Here is a 13,290-nt window from a genome sequence, read left to right on the forward strand (position 1 = left end):
TCACGCGATTTTCCACCGAGAGGAGCGATACTGTTTCGGAATTAGTCTCGATAATCTTCGATTTCCTCTCGAGGACGATGGGTGAAAGAAAGGAAGTTCAAAGAATTGAATGTAGACATTGAATGCATATATATCCGCAAAAATAATATGCAAAAACAATATCTATATACTGTAATAAAATGAATAATATGGGTAAAAATTACACAATTTATAGTGGAAATACATGAAATTGTGCATTTTTACACGAATTAATATTTTTATATAAGTGTACAAATTTTTAACATTATAGCTCGCATAACGATGATATCACATATGTTATATTTGTATCTCTATATTTGTACATACAACTCAAGAAAAATTGCATGTTATTTATCGGTAAATTATTACGTAAATATTTCTGTAAACTTTAACATGAATTACTTTGTAAATTGTTTAAGTACTAAACAAAAATAATTTTATTTGTAAGTTGCAACTTTATTTTTATGTGTTGAACACATTTAAGTGGTTCTCGAAATTACTATAAGTAGTTTTGAATACTTTCAATACGTAGTACCAAATTTGTCTAGCTCGTGTATTTGAATCACGATTTTTAGGCGTATAATTCAAAACGAAGATTGAATAAACGGGAGAACACAATTGCGAGCAGAAATTGATATATCACTTATCGGTTACAGTTGCGGCTCTTTTTTCCCCGAAATTTACCTGGTATTTTGCAGCCACGAGCGCTGGATTAGCAACTCGTTTTCGCACGGACACTCATGCGCGCGCCATCGACGATAACGTTCACGAAAACTATCTATGTCACGTTATGCCGATTGAATTGCGCCCGTTGACGTCTCGCGTAACAAATTTCGATCGAGCACCGATTGTTTCGCGCATCGATTTCAATAAACGCGTATACCTTCCCGCGGCTCGCATTTCCATCAGGTTTTTTTTTTTTCATCGTCTACCCGACGAAGAGAATGTCTGTTTGTTAAAGCCAGTTATTATGTGCTCGGCAATACTCACGGGCATTCAATTAATCATTGAAACGGTAAATCCGCTATCCGTGAATATCGAAGGATTCCTTTCGAATAACTTGTATCGAAAGCAAATCGACGTAGAAACTCGTATTATACAAGACATTTCTAAATTACTGCGTGCAGCAGTAAACCTAAGCCATCTCGAGAATGTTGGGGATTAAAACGCACCTGTGAAATACAACACGCGCGCGCGCGCTAAGTCGTTTCTCTTTCTCTTAGGACTAGAGGCGAGTTTATTTTCGACGCATACGAACGAAAACTTCTTACATGGAGGAAATTTCGTTACGAGGCTCGCAGCCCTTGCAGGAAATATCCGAAGTCTATGGAGACTCCCGTAAGTGCGTGGAATAGGCTCCGCGTGTTTAATTTTCGTACGTACGTTTCGCGCTTGAACGGGTAAATAAGGGACGCCGTGAATCTAGGTGAATAGTCGATTTATATCATATATAGTTCCTCAGTATTTTGTTCGTGTAGACTGGGCTAATCACGTTCACTCGAGAGAACGTAGATTTATTTCCGTTTGCAAAGAAGTCTTCGATTAAAATAATGAAAAAATATGATAATATTTTAGTTGCACTGATAGATAAGTTGGATGAAGCAATAATATTTATTGCTGCTACTGAATTGTCAATATTAATTATTGATATAATGCAAGTATATCACATATTAATTATCAATATTACACTAGAGGAAGAAACACAATTTGATGATATCTGCCAAATATATTTTGTGCATTGGCACAGTACAATATTTAGTAAATATCACCAAAGATAATAAATTAACGTTTAGTAATAATCCAACATTTTTGATTGAAATTATTTCACCCCAGCTTTAGTAATCATTATTTAGACTTGATTATTATACACCAGACTTTTTGTTAATTAATATAATAACTAAATATTAGTACATTAAGAATTATTAATTCAGTAATTGTTACAAGTTGAAACTTGCGAATTGTAACCGCATTATTACGTTAATAATACATTGCGAGATCGTCAATGTAGCGTAACACGAATCACATAACCATGAAATTTTCCCCAGCGGGCAATTAGAATGCCCATTAGCTCAACGTAGTCGCGTCACGATGTTCTTTTAACGGCGACACAGGCGTACGTCGGATGATCTCGAGCGACGTGATCAATACCCGTTTATTTGACGCATGTAAACGCATCGACTCGTGTACTGCAATGGGCCAATGGACGTTTTGTTAAACTCGAGGCCGAACTTTTGTCATAAACTATACGCTTTATACGCGGATAGAGAGAAAACGCGGCACGCATCTGTGCGGGACGATTAGGCGGTGCGGGGATGGAAAGGGATGAGGAAGAATCGGTGGGACAGGGAGGAAGGGGGTTGATACGGGAGCAGGACGGAAAGGACGGAGAGTGAGGAAGGCGGAAAGAGGAAAGACGAAGGCGCAGGGAGCGGGGGCGGTATGCGTGGAGGAAGGGAGGTTGGTTTCAATTAGGAGGCAGTAACTCTCCCGGGCATTGTTCATTTCACTCTAGATTTGTATTCCCCGTTTGTTTGTTCCCGTCGCATTTGCGTTAACCTGAGCAAAAGCGAGCCACCATGCGTGTATACGCGATCAGCCCGAGCGGAAAAGACGAGTGAGCGGGAAAGGAGGCGCGCGGATGACGGTTTTGGCTCTGATTTTCAGAGCGGGCTCAGACCGGAAAATCCGGAGTTAAAGGCGAATAAAGGCAAAATATTGTTACTTTAATTAAATATTCCCCTGTATTTGCGTCGTGAACATTTTAACTTAATCGTTTATACCCCTGGGTGTACAATGTACGGTCATTATTATTTCATTTGGTAAAATTTTAGGCAAGTTTTTAATGATGGTTTTTTTCCCGTTCATATATCTCGTTCAATTCATGATCGATAAATCGGGGAATCGCGGGAAACGCCGAAGAGCGGACACGCTGAATTTCGTTTATGTCGCCTGGAACTAACGATCCATTAAACGCCCCCCCCTCTTCCTCCTTCTCTTCGTGGCGATGCGCGACGTTATTCACTTCATTAATAACCGATAAGCTCTTCCGACCATTATGCGATCCGTACGCGAGCGAGAATTGATAGAATTCACTCGTGGATTTAAGTAGCATGCAAAGGGAATTCGCATATCCGCGCGAGCGCGACGTTGACCGCGCGTTAATGGAGAATGCCGATCACGCGAAATTGCCGCCAATTTTTCATAATGTCGCATTGGTCGACGGAATAATTCAGGTAGCCTTTATTAACTGGGGGAGGGGAGAGAGGGGGGAGGGGGGGAGTTGCGACAAAAAAATTCGCTTCGGAATGCAAAAGTCGCATTTGTTGCAATGCGAAGGTACGCTATCGCAAAGAGTTTCTAATTTTATCTTTACGCGTAGGTCGTGCAGGGATGATAGCTTACGGTGCAGATATTACGAGACGATGCGGGGCCGGGTGGTAAACAATTCGAGGCATTTTAATGGGGCCCCCAGTGGGCCGTAAGCAGAACGTGAAACTAACGCGCGCGTAAAGACGCGACTCTCTTTCTCGGAACGAAGGTGAGGAAGCCTTATCCCTTAAGACCCACCCTACGACCATCGAAGGGGTATACGCGCCATAATGTAACTTCGATCTTGGATGAGCCTTACTCTCGACTCTAGATCTGCCTTGGACCCGTCTCGTTTTATTTTTCTTCCTTTTGTCTGTCGTAGCGCCAAATCCAAAATAAATTTGTAGACAACGTAAGCTCGTATTTAACGAGTTCCTAGTCGGCCTACGGTTGCCGGCGGTTTTCTCTCTCGGCGCCTCGCTCTCTTCGCCTGCGATCACCGTGTCGGCGGTTACGATTCGTTCTGTCGGACGTGGTAAGAAATTAATAAATTGCTAATAATAGTAACGAGATTAGCGAAAATCGGAATAATCATTAATAGTTATTGTCAAATATACATGTGGATTTTCACGAAAATAAATACATATAGTTTATATATACATTTGCATGTCTCTTAGAAAATTACAAAAAGTTATCGCTATTCGCAAAAAAAGGCGACCTCAACACCATTTTTACTTACTACGATAAGCAAGGTAGAACGTTTTCTGCGCTAGGTCGCTTAACATTTTGCATTCGTGGGAATTGCGCCGTGGCGCGAATTTTTATTCCCGTTCGCTCGAAATTTTAGATGGAAGAAGTCAAGTCGGACCGAGCGAGTGAGCTTTAAGCGCGCGATGCTCTTAAGGATTCGTTCACAAGAACGATCGTTGTAGCTCTGAGTGTGGCGGCGTCTAAACGAAATACGATAAGCACTTAGCCGGGCCGTATCTATCAAGCATAACCCTTATGCCGCTGCTTTGAGGGTGTGGTGTACCCTGGGGAGAGAGCCCGGGCGCAGGACAACCTCCTGGAATTTATACTACGGGCCTCGCCCTCATCCTACTGCGGCTTTATCACTTATTCATATAGCGTTGCGCGAGGAAAAGTTGCCCTAAGTGCCTATAAACGTTTAGTCACCGAATGTTTCTGCGTTTCCCGCATCCGCGCGATTCGATATCATTCGATTCCTGTCACCGTGGAACCGGTTGATGCAAAGTACAACGTGATGGTAAGCGATAGTTTGCAATAATGACGCCGAAAATACTATTCTCGATAATACAGAGACAGAATTGTACATAAAGTTATATTTTTGTAGAGTTATTTATAGAAGTAACAGAAAGCTCCTGAATTATATCTTTAGTAGAGGAAAACACAATTAATAACACAATATTTATTTTTAATCTAATAACATACGAGAATCAATTTATACAAAAAATTATAAGCAATATAATTGAGTTATATTGTAAATTGATTAGTACATTTTTTACGCTTTAAATTTGTTTTAAAAAATCTCTATTTTTAGTTATTTTCAAGTTGTAAAGGGAAAAGATATATCCTTACAAAGTTTGATTGTGTAACGTATTGACAACTTTGTATATAAAGCGTTATATCTGTACATATATTCAGTGGATGGAAGGTGCACTGGATACACAGTAATCGATACGTTCTGGTTTGATTAGTGTCCAATAGAATGTAAATGCTAACACATCTCTGGCTCAGTCTCGCGATTAAGTTGATATGTAATTAATTTTATTGTGACGGTAACTGGAATATATGCAGGCACACTGCCTGCTTTTAATAAGAGGGATCTTCCGTATAATTGGAAGCAATCGTGGATTAAAATATCGATGTTCTCACTAATGATCCGTTTTCGTTAGTGGAGGTTTGCGTGATATTCGCATAATTAGTCGCGCCTGGATAAACCTAGGATCTAACGATGCTTATCGCCAGGTCGCTACAGTACAGACGGCGATACAGACGTCGCGGTTGAAATGATATACGATTTCGAGACGACAAAATCCTGTTTGATTCTCCTTCGGGATATTCCTTAGAATCCTTGTTCTTCGTATCACGCACCATCTCGAATCCTTTCTGCTGCAGACTCGGAATTACTTTTGCGCGTTTTACAGACTGACATTTCCAAATTGCATAAGTGTGATTGAAAATCCACACATCACTGCAATAGAAATAATCGCGGTAAATACATTTAAAAAATTAAATAATTAAAATATATTTAACTTAAGATTTATTTTTTAAATATGAGAAAGTTGGCAAATAATTTACACAATATTTTACCATAAAATATTTTTTATATTTAATTCTATACTATTCAGTTTGTAATGTCAAATTACATTCAATTTAAATTATTTTTAATCGTTCTTATATATGCCGTCACATTGAATATGTTGCTTTCACTCAATATATAATTAATTAATTTTATTGAAATAATAGAATTGGAAAATTTAATTTTATGATTTAAGAAATTAAATTTGACTCAAATTTAGTTTATTATTTATTAAGTACATACATTAATATAGACGCTGCTTACTTTGAATTGCTTATTAAGCAATTCAATTATAGAAATGAATTGATTAGACGAGATTAGACCACATATTTTGTGTTTAAATAATAAATTTGAATATATTCTTGGAAGTTAAAAGTAACAAAATGTTATTTAACTCATGGAATTTAACGCTTTGATATTTAACAAAAAAAAAGTTTTCCTGAAATGTTAAGTAAAGAAATAATTGAGTAAAGACTAAATTTTTTTGTCTCATTACATTACACAATCAGTAACATATAATAATTTGTAGCAAAACATACAAACTGTTTATAAGTATAATTTTCAATATATTTGGCGAAAATAGGAATTAAAAATACGAGATTATCATCTATATAAGAGAATATAAGAGAATGGAAGGGAAACTACCAAAGAGTAGTTACAGAAGAACGAGGTGGAATTAAGCATCTTGCCCGAAGAGACTTCAAGTCAATTCAGCATCGTTCCTTTTCTTCCTTTGGTACGGCAAGGATTAAAATCTGTCTTGTATAGCGACTTCTATCTACCCTCGTTCCTCTAATATTAAATAGATGTCACAATACTGATCGTCTCGTACGAGTCTCATGCCATTTTTTCGTTTTCTTGTTTATTACACAGAGATATTTATATGAGCGATACACACATGTGTATATTTATATTATTTCTTTAATTAATACGTTAAATTGGTATGGTAATGTATAAGTACTTGTTTAAATTTAACCAGTAAAAAATATCACTAATGGAAAGGCAAAAGAATTTTATTAAGAATCTATATTAATATATTTCACAAATCTTTAGTATAAACACAATAACAATTTGCACTTTTATTTTATTTTTCTTGTTTGACTTTCTCTTGTATCACTCACTTTTGCATCTGTCGGTGTGATGACAAGTAATCTATGTGTAACATTTAATTTTATCATTTGTAATACGTGATCGATTTCATTATCTGTAATTTATTATGTTGAATATAGTCTAAAATATAGAATTTAAACTTTTTTTTAATTTAAGTAATACATTTTTAGGCACATGCAAACATTCAATGTTGGCTCTAATTTAACATTGTTATACGCTGTGTTCTTAATTTTTCTGAGCCTAAATTTTTTCCAATTTATCTATTTTATATATTTTACTGATATTACTAATTCTTTCAGTGAAATCTTTACAATGCTATACTTATAATTCGATTAATTACTGTCTTTCAGTAACAATACACTGATTCCGTTTTGGAGAGTACAGATAATTGTTTTATATTATTAATAATTATATACAAAAATAAACTGTTGTGTTTAGTTATCATATTTCTCTGAATTTATAGAAAGTTCAAATCAAAATTAGTAATAGAATTATAATGAAATTAGATAATGTTGTTATCACTATTGCGATTACGCAAACGGCAGTTTTGACAGCGACGCTTTTTCCATTACGCGATACTGCATGTTCAGTTATCTACGCGTTACGCGCCAGTAACAGTATCAAACTGTCAGCGCGTTTGACAATTCAGGAAATTACCGTATCACGACAGGGGCTAATACTGCTGATTACATACAACTCGCGCTTCGGTATCGCGGCGACAAGATATCATTCGGTGTTATACAAGACCCTTCAAACATCTGGCTTTGATTATTCTCAGTTACAATAGTAGATAGTCGAATCTCGGAAGACGTGCTCCTATAAGTAAGAACAGTGAGGTTGCGCAATTAAGAATTACGTAACAAAATGTGAAATTAATAGCTTTACATGATATTATTATAACTAGCAACATGAACGGTGGCGCTTACTTGTTTCCAAGCAGAGATAATTCTAGACGCCAGGACTATCTTTTGTTTTGCTCTTGCGTCTTGGCCACAAGACTTTCATTTTTGTGAAACCTTGCGTATTATTCGGCAGCGATAGTAGTAAGACAGAAATAACAAACAGGAGGGAATTACAGGAATCATCGGGAAACCGAAAAGGGCAGCTTGCGCGAACGTATATTCTCGCGTCTCTGGTCATTTTCCCCACGAGAGAGCGCGGGGGAAACTGCAAATTATTTTCCAGTCGTTCGCCCGATAACCCCCCCGGATATATAACGGGTGATCCGCCGAAATTCCCAGCGGGCGAAACGAGCGTCCCATACAGTCGCATCGGCGGCGTCAGCCACGTAGACGGCCTCACGAAATATCCCGCCTTATGGTGATCCCATGGCACATCCGACGCCCTACGAGTACATCCCCATAATTCGCCCGTCGCACTTTGGCCCCGTGCGTTCACCGCGCGCGGATATGTTCCGCACGAGGTCTAATGGTATTGGATTCGCGATCTTTACGCGTTTCGGCGCGGTGACCGAGAATAAAGAGAGTTTGCATCGGCCAGGTTGAAACGAGACAACGAATTTATTGTTCGTCCAATTCGTAGACTCTAGAAATATGTCTAAATTAAAGAAAGAGATGTATACTTTTCATCTTTCTTAAGCAAATTACCAACTTTTTTTTATCAGACGATATTTTTTAATTGGCTTTACAGAGAGAACAGTTAAAAAAAAAAGTTTTGTTATTAATGTGAAATTGCTTTGTCTTCTCCTTTTTATATTTCAATTGCGTAAAAGAATTTGGAACTCTCTCTATAAAGCCAATTCAGAGACATCTTGTTGATAATTTGCTTTAAAATTCCCTTATTTTTCAATAATTGGAGACTTAATTCTTCTAATTGAATTCAATTAAAAACAATTCTTCTTTCCTATATCTACAATTCAAATATCCCTTCAAGACAAAATGTTTGAAATTAACAGCTTTAGAAGGTATATTTTTCTGTAAAGTTTACGTTTTGTAAAGCTTACATTTATCAACATTTCTGAAGATCTTACTTCTTGTTTTCTTTAACGATAACATTGCAGTTTTTCGATCATCGATCGCGTCCTTCTTCGAAAGCATCCCTCACTACTCGATACACTCGAAATCTCATAATTAGTGTCCGATAGCAGTAGAGTAGCAGCGATTTTCCAGGTCGGTGCACCGGGAAAACACAAATCTGACTCACATTTCGTATACCTCCGTACCTCGGTCGTAAAGTTCTGTAGATATTTGTCCGATCGGTACGCCTTTGCCTATCCCCGCGCCCAATCCCGGCGTCACTTTTTTTTCATTATTTTTCAGCATTCTCGCCGGCAAATGTATCTGTGTCCTCGAGCGCATTGCGCGCCTTTCATCTCTCGTCTCTGCAGGCGGAGCACTTATACACTCCGTACCCTCTCGGCTTCGCCCCTTTCCCGTCGCCCCTGTTTTGGTCCCCTTTCGTCCCCCCCCCCGAAACCTCCCACCCCTCTCCCACGACGCCACCACCGCGCCTTTACTTCGCGTCATACTCGACTTCCTCGTCTTTCGTCCCCTACCCGTCTGCCTGTCTCATTTCGCGGGGAACGGGAATGCCGCCGGGAACAGAACGTTGCGAGCTAAAATACATCGTAATTTTAATACTTTTAACTCCTTTATATAATCTGCTTTGCACCTACACCAAGGACCGGTAATGCCGGCGACGTGCTCCACTTCAGTGTACTCCTTCCATTCTTCTCTCTTTCTCTTCATCGTCAGGCCGCGGTAAGATTGAACCGTAAGTCGATTGCAGTTGCAGAGCTCGCGATGACTGCGACAGCCGAAGAACAGTTGCACTGATGGCGTTCGCGTGCAGTAATTTCGCTATTCACTTCTGCCTATCAGCGACAGAATGGTAAGAGTATGCGGACGCACAATGTCCTGGTCTTTTTACGCAGCAATTTAGGTCGCGAATGGATATTCAGTATATGTACGAGCTGGAAAATTATTTATGCATTCTGAACGATTTTCTCGATGCTTTCCTTTCTTGCGGAGTGACGACATTGCGGTTATCGCTGGCACCGAGATGTTTGTCCTGATTTACCAGTCACAGAAACCTAATTTTCGCGAACGATTTCAGCGTGTTCTATAAAAATGGACAATTAGGGGGAAATTATGCAAGATACTCGAACAACTGTAAGAGACACATAGTTCTACAGACGTCTATACCTGAAATCGTGACTGGGATTGGAAATCGACCGAGCGATTCAACGGACAGTGACTTTTCGCGTTCGCGTAGAGTGTATAAGGCAGTTTCTAAGTACAGGTAAGACCGAAGCAAATCCCGCGATCGGATCTCACCGGCGGTCTTTAAAGGGATTTTAGCCGGCACGTCGTTACACGCGGCAGGCGGACTGCTAAGTAAAGATTGCAAGGCAAAGGGGTTGCCGCCTTAATCCCTCCCGGATGTCTGTTTGTGGTATTACCGCGTTAAGGGATGAATCTCCAAGACACCAGCTATCCCACACCCTCGCCATCTCCGGCGGGCGCCCCGCAGTTCGTATTACGCATCCGCGAACGGTTTCGAATTCACCGCGATCTTGACAGCTGTTCTTGATTTACTTAAATTATTCTCGTTTACCATCCGCCATGACGAATTAATTCTGCGCGCAATAACAAAGCGCGGCGCGGATCCCGAGAATTTAATCGACACGTTTTCCGCCCCGTTTGCACCAATGTAAATTATTTTTAATTTAATTTGCTTTTTTATCTTCTTCTAATTCTCGAGCTGTAGATACATACATTGTTATTTATTATATTTATTATTGAGCTAAAAATAATGTGATGTAGCTCCGAATGTTCTAATAGAGTCAACCGCTGCAAAGAAAGTAGTTCTGAATAGCTATTTATGCTAGCTTTTTCTACTGAAATAAAAAAAAGGCTTACAAGGCTTCTTCAAATGTATAATTATATGAAAATTTTAAATATTTACTATCTATTTACCGTCAAAATTTCTAAAAATTAATACGTAATTGATTTCGGCAACTTTATTCGTTAAATTTTATCTTCTCTAATCCGCGGGTACTTTTTTTTAAGAAATGAAACGAGAGAGAAAGTTGAAATTGAAGCTCGAGCTAAGCTGTTTCAACGGACTAGTTTAATAGAGTTTAGTTTGATAGACATTGATGAAACCACGCCCTTCGTGACCTGCCGCGAGGAATCGAGGATTGTCGCGGAAACTTGGAGCGAGTGGCGTATGGTCGGCCCACGCTTACGTTTTAAGCAGGCGGCCGCGTTTCTATTCGCGACACATGTAACAGCAAGCTCGATAGCTAGCTGCTCTTCGCGCGAATTTGAATGGCCGGGCTTTCTGGTAGCAGGCGCTATGTGCGGCGCGACGGTGCCGCGGTGGAGGCTGTACGCGTGGCATACATTCCGAACACGCGGAATCATGCCGGTTGACACGCCGTCTTCTGACGGGACGAGGACGTTCCCGGTTGCGCCGGAAACGCAACGTCCGGCGATAATGTCCGTCAACAGACGACGATGCGACCGTTCTGCCAAACAATGCGCCATTGTTGCCAACTTATTCCATTACAGATAACTCCCCCGTTCATTGTCTCCTCTCTCGTCCTCTCTCTCTCTCTCTTCCTCTCTCTCTCTCTGTCTCTTTTCCTCCCTCACTTTTTCTCCTTCTCCCTCACGCTCGCTCGCTTTTCCACTCTGTTTCGCAACTCTGATGCTTTGGTTTCCTCTCTCATTCTTGAGGCCTGGTTACAAACTATCGTCTCTCTCTCTTTCCTTCCATTTTTCCTCGTACTCTCTCATTTCTCTCCTCTCTCTCTCCGTATACCCTCCTTCCTCGCTTCCTATCTTTCTTGTCTCCTTTCTCTGTGCCTTTTACGTTATATCCCTCTCGTGCTCTGTGCCTCCTTCACTTCCATTTTGCGTTGCTTACCCTTTCGTTGCCCATTCTTCGACGATCCCCTCGCGAAAGGCCCTTCTCCGTGGCTAAAGGATGCACCTGGGATCGCGGCGATAAAAGAAATTGTGCCAATAAGTACGCCCCCGCCGATAATTGCACGATCAATCGTTCGTGACTGGTTAAAAGGAGCCGCCTTAATGCACTCACGTGCTCGGGATACAGTTAACGTTTTATGAATCTCCTCTCATGAAGCTACAACGGTTTCATTGGATGACACCATCGGGAGAAGGTATGCATTTGTTCGATACCTTATTTTTCCCTATCGTCTTTGTCTTCTTTACTATGCTCCAGAATATCATGAGCACGTGTAATTAAGAATTTAGATACTACACGAAAAAAAAGATTAGTTGCAGCAAAAATTGTGAGTGGTAGCTGAATTTTAATACAACTTTACTTAGCCTCTTGCTATAACAACTAACTGTAACAAATCTATTTTTTTGTATATTTAAACATTTATTGCAAAATTAAAATAAAAATTTAGTCTAATGAAAAATCTAATAACAAAATTTGTACATCTATAAAATACATTACGATTTTTAAACTCGATAATTTGATCTTTTTGAATACACAATTCGTTACATAATTCTCACGAAATATTTTTAATTGAGGAAATATTGTAGAAAATAAACAAAAATAAAAAATATAAAAAATATGTAAAAAAGAGAAATGTTTCTATTTATTAAGAAATTGTATCGACTTGTATTGATTAAAAAAATGATTTTAAAAGATTCATGATACACGAAAAGAATAATGCTAAAATATAGATCTAAAAATAATTATGTTACACCATTAAAAAATATATATTTGACATTTAAGCTGGCTGCTACCAGAATGTTAAAACTTTTTGCAACAGTGTCATCATTCTCCAGCGTTCTACATAATTATTTCAATTCAAAAATATAAATTAATCTTTTATCTATATTTAGCTGAACTTCTAAATACTATAATAAAATTATTCTTTCTGTCCGATTATACATATATACAGTTTGCAAAAAAAATAGAATTGTGTGTAAAATTAACATAACTTAATCATAACGTGACAAATAAGAGTTTAAATCAAACATTTGCGTCTTACAAAAACATTCTAGCTTTCGAGCATCAAATAGCGAGCTATAGATGAACTTAGATAAATATACAAATTATATATGTACACATGTGTGAGCTTCGAAGATCCTCGAAACGCGCGCGAATAGAGATGTCTGCTTCGCGGACAAGACGCTGACGCGCGGCGAGTGTATTCAAATCGTGGGGAGGAAAAAATCTCGCGTGCCGGGCCAGGCAGGCCGTTTCCGGGCGCGACCGCGGGTGCCGTCTTCTCGTAATGCCGGGTCTGATATGCATCTACGTGCCTGCCAGGGGCAGAGCCGCCCCGGCTTATTAATATTAAACAGCGCCACTTTCGCCGAGACGACGAAAGCGACCGCGACGCTATTGTCGAACGGCTCGAGGCCCGGTCGCCACGCCAACGCGGGCCTTAACTTACCCCGCTGCTAACCGAGGACACTTTTAAATAGCGGAACAAGCAATCCGCCGCTGGATGGGATTGTTCCCCGATCCCCGATGGATACTTCATCCCCTATGCGCTCGCCCTCCGGCGACGATCGAGATTT

General features: G+C 39.5%; 1 long non-coding RNA gene across 1 annotated transcript; it reads right to left on the reverse strand.

Annotated features, from left to right (window-relative positions):
- Window positions 1-4,821: 4,821 nt before the first annotated feature.
- LOC118644520 lies at window positions 4,822-9,206 on the reverse strand. The gene is made up of 3 exons (XR_004962294.1): window positions 7,687-9,206; window positions 6,296-7,576; window positions 4,822-5,542 (listed from the first exon to the last, which is right to left on the reverse strand). It is a non-coding gene; the product is annotated as an uncharacterized LOC118644520 (long non-coding RNA).
- Between the last annotated feature and the right edge of the window lie 4,084 nt (window positions 9,207-13,290).

The sequence above is a fragment of the Monomorium pharaonis genome, chromosome 2, assembly GCF_013373865.1.
Source record: "Monomorium pharaonis isolate MP-MQ-018 chromosome 2, ASM1337386v2, whole genome shotgun sequence".
NCBI lineage: Eukaryota > Metazoa > Arthropoda > Insecta > Hymenoptera > Formicidae > Monomorium > Monomorium pharaonis.